The sequence below is a fragment of the Callithrix jacchus genome, chromosome 13 (genome assembly GCF_049354715.1).
Source record: "Callithrix jacchus isolate 240 chromosome 13, calJac240_pri, whole genome shotgun sequence".
NCBI lineage: Eukaryota > Metazoa > Chordata > Mammalia > Primates > Cebidae > Callithrix > Callithrix jacchus.
In genome coordinates this window covers 18,537,019-18,551,071 of record NC_133514.1, presented here as the reverse complement: position 1 = coordinate 18,551,071, position 14,053 = coordinate 18,537,019, and the positions used below count along the sequence as shown (strand labels likewise).

The 14,053-nt window shown below is 45.4% G+C and overlaps 1 protein-coding gene across 9 annotated transcripts in view; it reads right to left on the bottom strand.

Moving 5' to 3' along the window:
• PEBP4 (phosphatidylethanolamine binding protein 4) overlaps positions 1-14,053 on the bottom strand; it is a 285,395-nt gene that overhangs the window by 238,525 nt on the left and 32,817 nt on the right. The window contains exon 1 of one of the 9 annotated variants that reach the window (XM_054243742.2): positions 12,721-12,814. The exons of the other annotated variants lie outside the window; for them this stretch is intronic. The gene's annotated coding sequence lies outside the window, so the exon portion shown is untranslated. Of the gene's footprint in view, positions 1-12,720; positions 12,815-14,053 lie in introns of those variants that run through there. 9 annotated transcript variants of the gene reach the window in all.

The window sequence follows — 14,053 nt, the reverse complement described above, 5'->3', positions numbered from 1 at the left end:
CTGGGTGGGCCAATATGAATGCACCTCTGTTGCACCTTTGCTGTCTCCTCGTCTCTGTTCTTGACCCGTGTTGCCCTTTTTTATCCTCAGAAATACTTTACGAGGTGTGCAGCGACTGATCCCATTTTCAGATGAGAAGACAGCACAGAGAGCAGGAGAGCTCATTCAAGGTTTCTGGCTGGTCAATGGCAGTGGCTGGATTTGAGGCCGGCCACACTGACACTGGGTCTCCACTCTTTCCCACTGGGCTCTCCTGATCCTCCTCCCTACCTCCCCTCCTAGGACTATGATTTGGTGTCTCTGTCCTTGATCAGATGATCCTGGCAACACTGAATGAATGTGCCTAAGCTAACTTCACTGCCGACCCCCACTTCCCAAGCCCTGTGTGTCTCGCTTTGGAAGCACAATTCTGTGGGGAAGGAAAGCAACCTGACGGAGGGAAGGGGTCTTTTCGAAAGGCCGCCCTGGGGCCCAGCCTGGGTGTATGTGCAGCCTGGGTATTTTCCCATAGAGGTGAGCTGGAAAGGCTTCTGAAATGAGTGGCCTTGGGGGGACTTCCTAGGCTGGTTGGCTACGGAGTAATAACATTCCTGGGCTGTCCCCAGTGCCCTGTCTCTGGGCCTCCTCTGGCCCTTCCTCCTCTGTCTGGGGCCTGCCTTGGGGATGTTCTCTACCCCCGTTACCCAGCTACCAAATCCCACACCACCTCGAATGCCCAGCTCTGGCCCGGTGCCTTCTTCAGGCTTTCCTAACAGTTCCCTGCACCAGCATCACTCAGGCTGAGGATCATTATAGACTTCCCCCTGCTTATAATGGTTTGATTTACGATTTTTCGACTTTATGATGTTGCAAAGGCAACACACATTCAGCAGAAACCATACTACAAATTGTGAATTTCAATCTTTTCCTGGGCCAGCGGTAAGCGGTGGGATACTGCCCTGAGATGCCGGGCAGTGCGGAGAGCTCAGCTCCCGTTCAGCCAGACGATCGGACCGGTGAACAACTCAATGCTGCCATGACTGCATCCTGCAGCCAGTAAGTCATATGAGAGTCAACACTTTGTTATAAAATGGGCTTTGGGCTTGATGACTGTGCCCAACTCTAGGCTGATGTAGGTGTTCTGAGCATGTTTAAGGCAGGCTAGGCTAAGCTGTGATACTCGGTTAGGAGTATTAGGTACATTTTTGACTCAAAATCCAGACCTTAAGTGGTCTGCCTACCTTGGCTTCCCAAAGTGCTGGGCTTACAGGCATGAGCCTCTGCACCCGGCCTCTACTTAGGTCTTTAGAAATGTAATTAGAACTTTTACCTTCCCTTCACCAGACATTCCCTACAGGACAAGCTTATTTAACTACGTGCTTACCTAGAAGCTCCAGAGCCAGAACGCTGACCCACTGGGAGAGACAATAGTCAATTAACCACCTAAAGTATGCCTTTGACCAAACTCTGTCCTGCCTGCAGAGTATCTTGAGACAGTGGCCATTGTACAACCTAGTACTGCTGGCGATGGCACCAGCTCAACCATCTGGTAGGTAAGGCACCAAAGTGAGTCCTGTGGAACCTCATCTGCCCGCTCCCTCCTCTGCATGCCATGCATGCCAAGTTCCCCTTTAAAAGCTCCTGATTTCTGCCCCCAAAGCGAAGCAGTATCCGTAAAGGCAGGAGTCTGTACTTCTTCCCCTAAACTAAGTCTTGGAATAAAATCTTTATTCTGTTACCATAAGGGTGACAGTGAATCCATAAAGGTCTGCAGCAACTTCAGTTCTTTCCTCCTTAGAAGAAAGAATTCGCAGAGTGAGAGACCGAGACACGTTTTAGAGCAGGAGTGAATGTTTATTCAAAAGCCTCTGAGGCCAGTGGCTCATGCCTGTAATTCCAGCACTTTGGGAGGCCGAGGTGGGTGGATCACCTGAGGTCAGGAGTTTGAGAAGAGCCTGACCAACATGGCTAAACCCCATCTTTACTATATAAAAAAAATTAGTCGGGCATGGTAGTGCATGCCTGTAATCCCAGCTACTTGGGAGGCTGAGGCAGGAGAATCTCTTGAAGCCAGGAGGCAGAGGTCGCAGGGAGCCCAGATGGTGCAATTGTACTCCAGCCTGGATGACAAGAGCAAAACCCAGTCTCAAAAAAACAAAAAGTTTTCAAGCAGGAACAAAAGGAAGTAAACTGCACTTGGAAGAGCATCAAGCAGCTGCTTGAGAGATCAAGTGCATGGGTTGGCCTTTGACTTGGGACCTCATAGGTTGGCATGCTTCTGGGGAATTGCATCCCTTTTCCCGACTCCTCCTACAGTGGGCTGTCCACCTATGCAGTGGCCTGCCAGCATTTAGGAGGAACTGCACGTGCAGTGTGTTTACTGGAGTCATACACATGCTCATTTGAGGCACTTTTCCCTTACTGCAGCAGAGCCGCTGCGAACAAAACCTCTGGAACACTGAACTGGGGACGGAAGTGGCAGTTTGTTCGGCGGAAGCTGTGGCTGGCTCAAGCCTTAACAACCGAGCTCCCCGACAAAGAAAAGATTGTAAGCCAGGATTTTAAAGGCTTACAATCTAAGAGGTGCACATGTGAGAGGGTCGTGATCGATTAGGCAAGTGTGGGGGACGTGACGAGGTAGGGGTCTGAGCAGTTGAGCAAGAACAGTGCCTTCCGGGGAAAAATTCCTCCATACCATGTCTGTGATCTACAGACAGGATTGTGGTTAGGAGTCGGGGGTTTAATCTGTAACCTTTAGTCCTTCCACTCTCATCTGGCTGACTGTTAACTTTTACTTCCTCCTTTTCTGCAAGCACAGCCTCAGAGAAAGGGGTCTCCTTCCTCATGACCAATTGGGTATTCCTAGGGGAAGGTCATATACCAGCTAAACTTGGCCATTTTGCCTCTTAGTGGCATGCTCAAACCCCCTCTTCCAACTCCTGAGATCTTATTGGGAAGCTCCTGATCACCAGCTTCAGGTTTTTCTATCTCTTGAGAGACTGCCTTTCCCCAGTGTTGGCTGCTACCAATTATTGTTTTAGAGATAAAAATACATTCTGACATTCCTGGGGCGGGGCTGGGGTGGGGGTCCTCTCCTGCCCTGCTCATGACTGCCTAACAATACAAGACCTTGCTCTTGTTCGTTGCATTCTGAAAGCGATGACTGAACCTGAGTTTTGGTTGCAATGGAAACCCGTAAATATCTCACCGTGTAGGGCCCAAGTGGTTAGTTCCTGCTTTTGAAACTAGGAAGTTAATTTCAATCAGACCAGAGAGACTTCTTTATTTCCCTACTGCATTTTAGCATTGAGTGCTGTACATCATAGGCACTCAGTAAACACTGGTTGAGTTGAATGGATGGACTATGGGACCTCCTGGAAAGTTCATGACTTCCGATCCATTCAGTCAGGCGCCTCCATTCCAGATGTTCAGAATTGATTATGTAATCCTCACGATTTGAAAAGCTTCCTCTAGTAGGATGATACATAGAAGAATACGAACGGTTTGTTTGTTTCCCTAGCTTGTCAGAGCACTGCCAGATGTACGAGGCTGCCTTTGTGCTCAGGGCTTGGCTGCTGATAAAACGGTCTAAATACTCATAAATTGGATCCTATTGTCATGTAGGAAGAGCTTATAAAAGTGAATAATCGCTATCTAATTGATCCCTTTGTGTTTGCTTCAAGCTATATGCCATCGATATGTGACTGTTGAAGGGTGGTTTTCAAAAAAGGCAAAATCATCACGCTCATACAGACATAGAGTGAACGCCTGGTAGATTTTTTATTTAACTCATCATTAATGAGGGAACAGGTAAAATCTTACAAGGGCAATCCAAGGAATGGACACATTGATAGATCTGAGATACTGACACGCACATGAATATGGCAGCGAAACTAACTGGCTTCTTCCACAGCAGGAGAGGAAATCTCAATTGAAGCTTCGCCAGACAGAATGTTTTTTTAACATATGTATAGATGAAAATTATTCTACTGGGTACTAGTTATCTATACTTATAAAGCTGTAAAATAGCTTAATCCAATGAATCAGAGAACCTGGAAGAATGAGCTCTAAGCCATGTATCATTTTCTTTTTCTTTCTTTCTTTTTTTTTTTTTTTTTTGCTTATTAGAAGCTTCCTTGGCAGAGATGACATTTCAAGTCAATGGGGGAAAGGACACACTATTTAACAAATAGTGTGGAGACAATTGAATTCCCTATGAAAAAATAAAATTATGTTGTGATGGCATACTTTACACAGAATAAATTTCAGGTGGATTAAAAATGAAATATTAAAACAGAAACTTTTAAATCTTTAAAATAATATGCAGAAGAATATCTTTAGGACCTAAAATAGGGAAGGAAATATGACAGAAAAAAACAATACAAACTGTACCAAGGAAACTGTAGATTTGACTATATTTAAAACTAAAACCTTTTCTTTCATCAAGATACCCCAAATGGCCAGGTGTGGTTGCTCACGCCTGTAATCCCAGCACTTTGGGAGGCCGACGGGCAGGTCACTTGAGGTCAGGAGTTCGAGACCAGCCTGGCCAACATGGTGAAATCCCATCTTACTAAAAACACAAAAAGTAGCTGGGTGTGGTGGCTCACATCTGTAGTCCCAGCTACTTGGGGGGCTGAGGCATGATAATTACTTGAACCAGGGAGGCAGAGGGTTTCAGTAAGCCGAGATAACACCACTGCACTCCAGCCTAGGTGACAGAGTCACACTCTGTCTAAAAAACAAAAAAAAGATACCTCAGATTAAAAAATATTGCATTGCGTTTTTCCAATATAGGATCTACTTTCAGAATGTATAAAGTGCCCTTGCAAATCAAATCAGAAAAAAAAACAACAACAACAACACAGCAGAAGAGGGAAGCTATAGGGAGAGACCAAGAGTACAAATTACTCCGCACTGCAGCAGCCCCTTCCCCACCTCTCAGGAGAGCACTTGCATCCCAAACCATTAATAGAAACCTAGTGGGACAACTGTGGCCCCAGAGGTTTATCCAACCCCAAGTTTATCCCCACTCGGGTTCCATGTCCTCCAGAACTCTAGACCAACGTACAGAATGAACAACTGCAGTGGCTCTGAAGATTCTTTGTGGAGGTAAATTCTGCTTCCATTATGGAAACCAGGATCTCATCCATCCATTCATTCATTCAATAATTTTTTTTTTGAGACGAGATCTCTCTCTGTCATTCTGGCTGGTGTGCAGTGGCATGATCATGGCTCATTGCAGCCTTGACCTCCTAGGCTCAGAGGATCCTCCCACCTCAGCTTCCCAAATAGCTGGGACTACAGGTGTGCACCACCATGCCTAACTAATTTATAAGTTATTTGTAGAGACAGGGTCTCCCCAGTGTTGGAGGTGGGGCCTAGTGGGAGGTGAATGGATCATGGAGTCAGTTTCTTATGAATGGTTAGCATCATCACCTCAGTGCTGTTCTCGTGATGGTGAGTTCTCATAAACGAGTAGCCCCTCTTCCTCTTCCTCCTGGTCCAGGCATGTGAAGTGCTCACTCCTCCTTGCCTTCTGCCATGATTGTAAGTCTCCTGAGGCCTCCCCAGAAGCCAAGCAGATGCCAGCATCATGCTTTTTGTACAGCCTGTGGAATCATAAGCTGACTAAACCTCAATTAAACCTTTCTAAATTACCGTCTCCGGTATTTTTCTTTCTTTCTTTATTTTTTGAGATGGAGTTTCCCTTTTGTTGTCCAGGCTGGAGTGCAATGGCGTGATCTTGGCTCACCGCAAACTCCGCCACCGGGTTCAAGCAATTCTCCTGCCTCAGCCTCCAAAGTAGCTGGGACTACTGGCATGTGCCACCATGCCCAGCTAATTTTGTATTTTTAGTAGAGATAGGGTTTCCCCACATTGGTCAGGCTGGTCTCAAACTCCCCATCTCAGGTGGTCTGCCCACCTCAGCCTCCTAAAGTGCTGGGATTACAGATGTGAGCCACTGCACCCAGCCTCAGGTATTTCTTTATAGCAATGTGAGGATGAATTAATCCAGGTTCCAATCCTGAATCCACACTGTCTTCAATGCTACATGTCCTTATTAGCCCTAGTCTCTTCTTCAGTCTTTTCTTGACTTTTGTGACCTTGACATTTTGAAGGCCATTGGTAAGATACATTGCAGAACTCTTGCTCACAATTAGGTTGAGGTGAGGTATTATTGCAGAGGACACCACAGAGGTGACGAGCTCTTCTCGGTGCTTCAGATCAAGGGAATGTGATGCCAATATGTATTCCTGGTGAGGCTGACCTTCGCCGCTCGGTTAAGGTGGTATCTGCCAGGATCTTCCACTGTAACCTATTTTTCTCTTTTGTGATCACTAAATATTTGAAAGGAAATACTCTGAGATTATGCAAATATCCTCTTTCTGCTTAAGTTTTGCTGTGGGCTGTTTTTCAAACACATTCCTGGTTTGGGTTTTGCAAGTCTGATTATTCCTGACAGCCAGTTCTTCTTGGCTACTCAGCTGAGAAAGGGCACTTGCTGCCCCTTCCTTTTGTCCCTGCCCACGGGCACAAAGAAGCCATGCTGTTCCTGCCTGGGGCAGCATGTGTGTTCCCAGACCAAACCGATGGTCAGGCTGCTTATTCTTGTGGCCCAATAACAAGATGCAAATGAACTGGGACAGGAGGGAGTTTATTTCAGTAACCAGGCACAGGGGAAGGCCTGGAAAATATCACTGGACCAACTCAAAGTTACAAAGTTTTCCAGAGCTTATATATCTTCTAAGCTATATGTCTACATGTAAGTGTGCATTCATCTAAAGACATAAGTGATTAACTTCTTTTAATCTATAACTAATGTCTGAGTCCTGAAGACCTCCCTCTGGAGCCTCAGTAAATTTACTTAATCTAAATGGGTCCAGGTGCTGGGGTATTACCCTTATCTTGTGTCCTGCTAAGCCATGGAGGTTTGGGGAGTTTCTTGAGACCCCCAATAAAACTTGTTTAATCCTAGGCCGGTGCTGTGGCTCACACCTGTAATCCCAGTACTTTGGGAGGCCAAGATGGGTGGATTACCTGAGGTCAGGAGTTCAAGACCAGTCTGGCCAACATGGTGAAACCCAATCTCTACTAAAAAATACAAAAATTAGGTGGCCTTGGTGGCAGTTGCCTGAATCCTAGCTACTCAGGATACTAAGGCAGAAGAATGACTTGAACTTGGGAGGCAGAGGTTGCAGTGAGCTGAGATTACACCATTGCACTCCAGCCTGGGCAACAGAGCGGGTCTTCATCTCAAAACACAAACAAACAACAACAACAACAAAACTTGTTTAATCCTAAACGGGTCCTATTAAGAATTCCTTATCTTTTCTTGCTTTCAGGCCCGGGAAAGGCCTAGGCAAAACTCCTGGTGGGCTTGTTACATTCCAGCCTTTGTAGAAGTGCACTGGCTCTTTTGGCTTTTAATATTTAACCACTAAGCCAGAGCTGAAACAGTTGTGATGGAGGCCTGCCCACTCAGCTGTTAGGGAGACCTGGCCTAGCACAGGTGGGTGCCCTCCCCTCTCCAAAGACATGGGAATGCTCCAAATGCCTAGAAACAAGACAGCATGCATGACAAGGAGCTGGGAAGAACTTTCAAATGAAGATGGGCTACATAAGTCAGTCTTCTGCAACCTGGAGAAGTGAAGACTGGAGGTGGGTATAACAGGGTAAACATGAACTTGTTTGTTTTTTTAAATGCTGGTAAACTGGGGCATAGTGTGGAGTAAGGAGAGCTTGAAGCTTGAAGGAACTTATTTTAAATATCAAAGCAAAAAAGCTGGACTCGCCAACTTAAGAAAGACACATATGAAATTAGTTACACAAGAAGCTAAACAGGCCAGATGCAGTGGCTCATGCCTGTAATCCCAGCACTTTGAGAAGTTGAAGCAGGAGAATCCCTCGAGCCCAGGAGTTCAAGACTAACCTGAGCAACACAGCCAGACCCTGTCTCTACAAAAAAATAAAAAACATTAGCCGGGCCTGGAGGTGCATACCTGTGGTTCCAGCTACATGGGAGGCTGAGGTGGGAGGATTGCTTGATGCCAGGAGGTGGAGGCTGCAGTGAGCTATCCATCTGAAGTATCCTCTGAGGCTATACATAGACATCTGAATGGGACCCAGAGTGGGGTAAGATAGCATCACACAAACACAGTGGCCACTCTCTCTGGCAGCAGTTGGGGCCAGTATGTATGGTAAACGTGTGTGGCCTAGAAAGTCCAAGGCTCCAGGCTAGCCCAGAAGTCCTCAAGCTTTTGTATGAAGATGATTGAGACTCTGCTAGTCTTCCAGGTTTGAAAATCTGTCATTCACCCTCCTTAATCCCATTAGGGGACGTATCAGAGGCCCCGGCCAGTGCCTCCTTGGTCTTTGCCCTGTATGTAGCCTGCCATAACATTCTCCCTCCCCGCCACAACCCCAGCCACAGGCCCATCCAACCACATTCTGGGGTCCCATTTTTAACTTTTCTTTTTCTTTCTTCTTTCTTTCTTCCTTCATTCCTTCCTTTTTTTTTCTTTGAGACTGAGTCTCGTTCTATCACCTAGGCTGAAGTGCAGTGGCACTCACTGCAACCTCCGCCTCCCAAGTTCAAGCTATTCTCATGCCTCAGTCTCCTGAGAAGTTGGGATTACAGGTGCATGCCACCATGCCTGGATAGATTTTTTTTGGTACTTTTTTAGTAGAGAGAAGGTTTCACCATATTGGTCAGGCTGGTCTCGATCTCCTGACCTCAAGTGATCCACCCACTTCAGTCTCCCAAAGTGCTGGGATTACAGGTGGGATTCACCAAGCCCAGCCTAATCTTTCTAGGCCTGAATTCAATCACCAGTTCTTCCAGGAAGAAATAATTCTATCTCAAGATTGAGTTCAGTCTAGAATCTGGTTCCTGTTACCAGCTCTTAATTATCCCCAAACTCTCTGGGTTTTAGGCACTTTGACCATCCCAACTCTGCTCTGACCCCCTGTGGTTACACTGCCAACCAAAGTTACGTCTGTTGAGGTAGAAATAGTTTGATAAAGATTTATTGGAAGCTAAATGTGAGGATCAACCAGGGAAAACACACCAACAGATTTGGACACATTCCAGTTTGTTACAAGTTGAAATGCTGGCTGGGCACAGTGGCTCATGCTTATAATCCCAGCACTTTAGGAGGCAGAGGCAGGCAGATCACTTGAGGTCGGGCGTTCCAGACAAGCCTGACCAACATGGTGAAACCCTGTCTCTACTAAAAAATATACACACACACACACACAAACTAGCCAGGCGTGGTGGTGTGCAGCTATAATCCCAGCTACTCGGAAGGCTGAGGCAGAAGAGTCACGTGAACCCAGGGAAGTGGAGGCTGCAATGAGCTGAGATCACGCCACTGCACTCCAGCCTGGGCGACAGAGTGAGACTCTGTCTAGAAAAACAAAAACAAATCCAAGTGGAAATGCTTTTATAAGAAAGTTTAGAAGAAGGGAGAGGAACCCTCAGATATGAGTTGTCTTTTTTCTTTTCCTTTTTTGTCTTTTTTGAGACAGAGTCTTACTTTGATGCCCAGGCTGGAGTGCAGTGGTGCGATCTCAGCTCACTGCAACCTCCACTGCCTGGGTTCAAGCAATTCTCCTGCCTCAGCCTCCTGAGTAGCTTGGATTACAGGCGTGCCCCACCATGCCCAGCTAATTTTTGTATTTTTAGTATAGGTGGAGTTTCACCATGTTGGCCAGGCTGGTCTTGAACTCCTGACCTCAAATGATCCACCCATGTGGGCCTCCCAAAGTGCTGAGATTACAGGCATGCTCTGTGCCCGGCTTCTGAGTTCTTTTTTCATTGGAGGGTACAGCCCTTGGCTACAGATCACAATGCACAGCTAAAATGTTCTATGTGCAAGACAATCAGTACAACTTTGTGATTCTGAAACAAATCAGTGTCATTTTTAGTGTCAGCAGGCTAGTATGTCTTAAGGAGCTCATGATAAAATTTCAGGGCCTCATAATCACTTTCTTTACTCGGGGACAGACTACAAGCTATGAATTGTAAGACCTTCCCTGGATGGTTCATTGGGAAGCCTGCCAAATGTGACATGTAGGTTAACAGCCTCAAACCTGAAAAGTTGTTTCTAGACCTGATTCCCTCCTTGTTAGCCTTCTTGTCACCATGGAGACCATAGATTCTGTTAAATTAAACTAAATTTGGCCTAAGAATGCTCCGTAACTGATTCGCTACAGAAGGAACTGCAACCTAACTTTTTGAAATCTATTTTTTGTAGAGAAGAGGGGTCTCCCTATATTGCCCAGGCTAGTCTTGAACTCCTAGCCTCAAGCAAGCCTCCAGCCTCAGCCTCCCAACATAATAAGAATATAGGAGCCAGCCACTAAGTCAGACCCTGCAACCTAACTTAGTAGTAAAGTAACTGAAAGCCTAACACAGGAATATACTCTTGTAACAAATAGCCCAGTCTCAACCAATCACAGCTTCTGAGCTCCAATCAATCACCAGCAGTCAACTGATCAGACCATGTTCAAATGAGGCAAACCTGAAGCTGTAACTGATCAATCTGTTTCTGTTCCTCTCTATAAATACCGCCTGCCCACCTTGTGGAATGGAGTTCTCTGAACCTCTGCTGGCTCTGAGGGCTGCCTGACTCTCGAGCCCTTCTTTGCTCAGTTAAACTCTGCTAAATTTAATTTGTCTAAAGTTTTTATTTTAATAACTCATTGGTCTTTGTTTGTGTCCTACCTCATAGGCCACATCATTGATGTCAGCCATCATAGAAACATAGTCACAAAGAGCTAGAAGGCGGGTGGGGAGGGGAGAAGTGAACACACGAGGACTGCCTGACCAACATGGTGAAAACCCCCGTGTGTCCACAGTGGCTCTGAAGTTGTCTCTGAGAGCTCAGCTTTGCGTCTGTCTCTTTAGTCTTCCTGTAAGTTATTTACTGCACTGACGCAACTCCCTTTCTGCTTACAACAGTCATAGGGACTCTTTTTTTCTGCAACCGAACCCTGACAAATGCAAGTGAAAGGGAGAAGTGACCAAGAGGTAAACACTCATAGATAAGGCATTAGAAAAATTGTGACTAAAATACATGATACTATGCTGATACATTTGAAAAAAATAGATACATCTGATAGTTTCTCAGAAGGTGTAAGTTTTCCAAACTTACAAAAAGCCAAGCTCAGTTGTTCGTGTACTCCCAACTACTCAGGAGGCCAAGGTGAGAGGATCACTTGAGTCCAGGAGTTGGAGGCTGCAGTGAGCTATGATGGCATCACTGCACTCCAGCCTGGGCCACAGAGTAAGGCTGTCTTTAAAAACAACAGCAACAAATTTACAAAAAAAAAAAAAAAAAAGAGAGAGAGAGAGAAAAAAATGAAAAAAAAAAAAAGAAAACCGTGAAATAATTATCTTCTGGATATATACTAGGCCCAGGTGATTCTACGAGAACATGATTTAAAATGGGATATTTTATTTAACATAACTGACACACTTCTCATTAAAAATAACTCGTACTTTCTCTCAGTTGCCAGCAGCTCATTGTTCTTAACTCAAAGGCATCCACTGCTTTGAGGACGTGGCAGGTTCAAGAACAAAATGTTGCTAAACTTTAAGTTTCAAAGCAGCTTTTACCTTATGGGAGAGAGAAAACCTCGATGCCAAAAACACTTGATTTTCAAGAGTCAGGCATCTGAGAAAGAAGCTATTTTTATTTTATTTTATTTTGCATTCCAAAAAACTTGACTTTACAATTCAAGGCTATAAAGGCCCTGAGAACACAGAGTGTATGATCATATAACAAAAGGACAGTTTTGCTGACGTAGAGAGACAACACACAGAGAGTCTCCAAGAGTCTCAGCACCCTGACTCTCTCCTGGTGGACACTGAAGAGCCAGGATGAGAAAAACCCAGATCGTTTTAGTGCGTCCCAGAGCAGAGCCATAGGCTGGTTTCCGTAGCCCAGCAAGCCTGGGAGGACACAGAACAAGGGTGGTAAAAGCAAAATGGTTCAGTGGACCACCTGGGTGGATGGAAGCCGCATTTGCTCCCATGCACCCCTGGGCAGGTGAGGGAAAGCAGCCAAGCACTAGTGGCCACAGAAGTGCTGAGTAGGGAGGTGGGCAAATCTGAAGAGTCCTGTCATCAAGACAAATGTATGCAGTACTCCTGGGCCCATTGCCCACTAGAGGCTACGGCAGGGCTGGGCACATCTGCTTCAGCGCCAGCATATGGCAACAGGAGCCAAAGGACATGATGCCAGGACCAGATAACCCACCCCACGCTAGAAAGATGCGGAGGCCTCCTGAAATTAAGATCGCCATGGGAAAGAAGCGGGGAAAGGGAGACAACTGACTTGAGTTTATACTCTGAATTGATACACATCAATACGAAAGTGGCTAAGATTTAGAAAAGTGAGTTTTCTCATCAGCAGAAGTAGGCTGTGCCGAACTATCTGTTGCAGAGAAATGAAGACACATATTTATATCTTTGATCCTGCATAAACTTCATACCTGCTATAAAAATGAAATAGGTAAATATATTTCCCTTGCTACCAAATATAATTTCACATTAGAGAAAAGTACAGGAAGTTTCCCAATACAATTTACAAAGCTAGCACAAGTGTAATACCAAAACTTAACGAAGTGAAAAAAAGAGGAATTACCAACTACATTAGTCCATTTTCATGCTGCTGATAAAGACACATTCGAAACTGAGCAATTTATAGAAGAAAGAGATTTAATGGGACTTACGGTTCATGTAGCTGGGGAAGCCTCACAATCATGGAGAAAGGCAAGGAGGAGCAAGCCACGTCCTGTGTGGACAGTGGCAGGCAAAAAATGAGAGAGCTTGTGCAGGGAAACTCCTATTTTTTTAATTTTATTTATTTATTTGAGACCGAGTTTTGATCTTGTTGACCAGGCTGGAGTGCAATAGCATGATCTCAGCTCACTACAACCTCCACCTCCTGGGTTCAAGCCATTCTCCTGCCTTAGCCTCCCAAGTAGCTGGGATTACAGACATGTGCCACCATGTCTGGTTAATTTTGTATTTTTAGTAGAGATGGGGTTTTTCCATGTTTGTCAGGCTGGTCTCAAACTCCTGACCTCAGGTAATCTGCCAGCCTTGGCCTCCCAAAGTACTGAGATTACAGGCATGAGCCACTGCGCCCAGTGCCCTATCTTTTTTTTTAAACCAGCACATCTCCTGAGACTCATTCATTATCACCAGAACAGCACAGGAAATACCATCCCCCATAATTCAATCGCCTCCCACTGGGTTCCTGCCACAACATGTGGGAATTGTAAGAGTTACAATTCAAGATGAGATCTGGGTGAAGACACAGCCAAACCAGATCACCAACCATTCTTATGAATACAAAAGCATTCCAACATTTATTCCTAATAGTAAAAACACATCTGAATGGAGCTCAGAAGTAAGCAGACCATATTCTGTGGGGCAAAGGTGTTCCACGCAGCACTCAGAAAAATATACAGCAATAATCCTCTTTTCTGCAAAAAATAGGACTATTTATTATGCTATTGGGAAATCAGCTTTCTGTCCTGCTCAGTGGCATTTTCAGCACCTGCTCCTGTACGAGTCCTCCTGCTAGAAAAAACCAGTGCCATTGTGATGCCATCTCTGATTGTCTCCAGCACCAGCACACGCTCGGGGGACCCGTATGAAGGCTCCAAGGCACCATACAATCGAGTATGCTCAGTGGAGATCTGTTAGTTGGTTGTCAGTGAGCAATGCCTTTAGTTCTTATAGCAGCTTAAGAATTATACATGTATTTGAAATACTGAAACTAAGCTACACTACCAGTAATTAGATTTATTTTAATTAATTACTTAATTAATTTTTTGAGATGGAGTCTTGCTCTGTCACCCAGGCTGGAGTGCAATGGCATGATCTTGGCTCACTGCAACCTCCACCTCCTGGGTTCAAGTGATTCTCCTGCCTCAGCCCCCTGAGTAACTGGGATTACAGGTGCTCACAACCACACCTGGCTAAATTTTGTATTTTTAGTAGTGACAGAGTTTCACCATGTCAGCGAAGCTGGTCTAGAACCCCTGACCTCAGGTG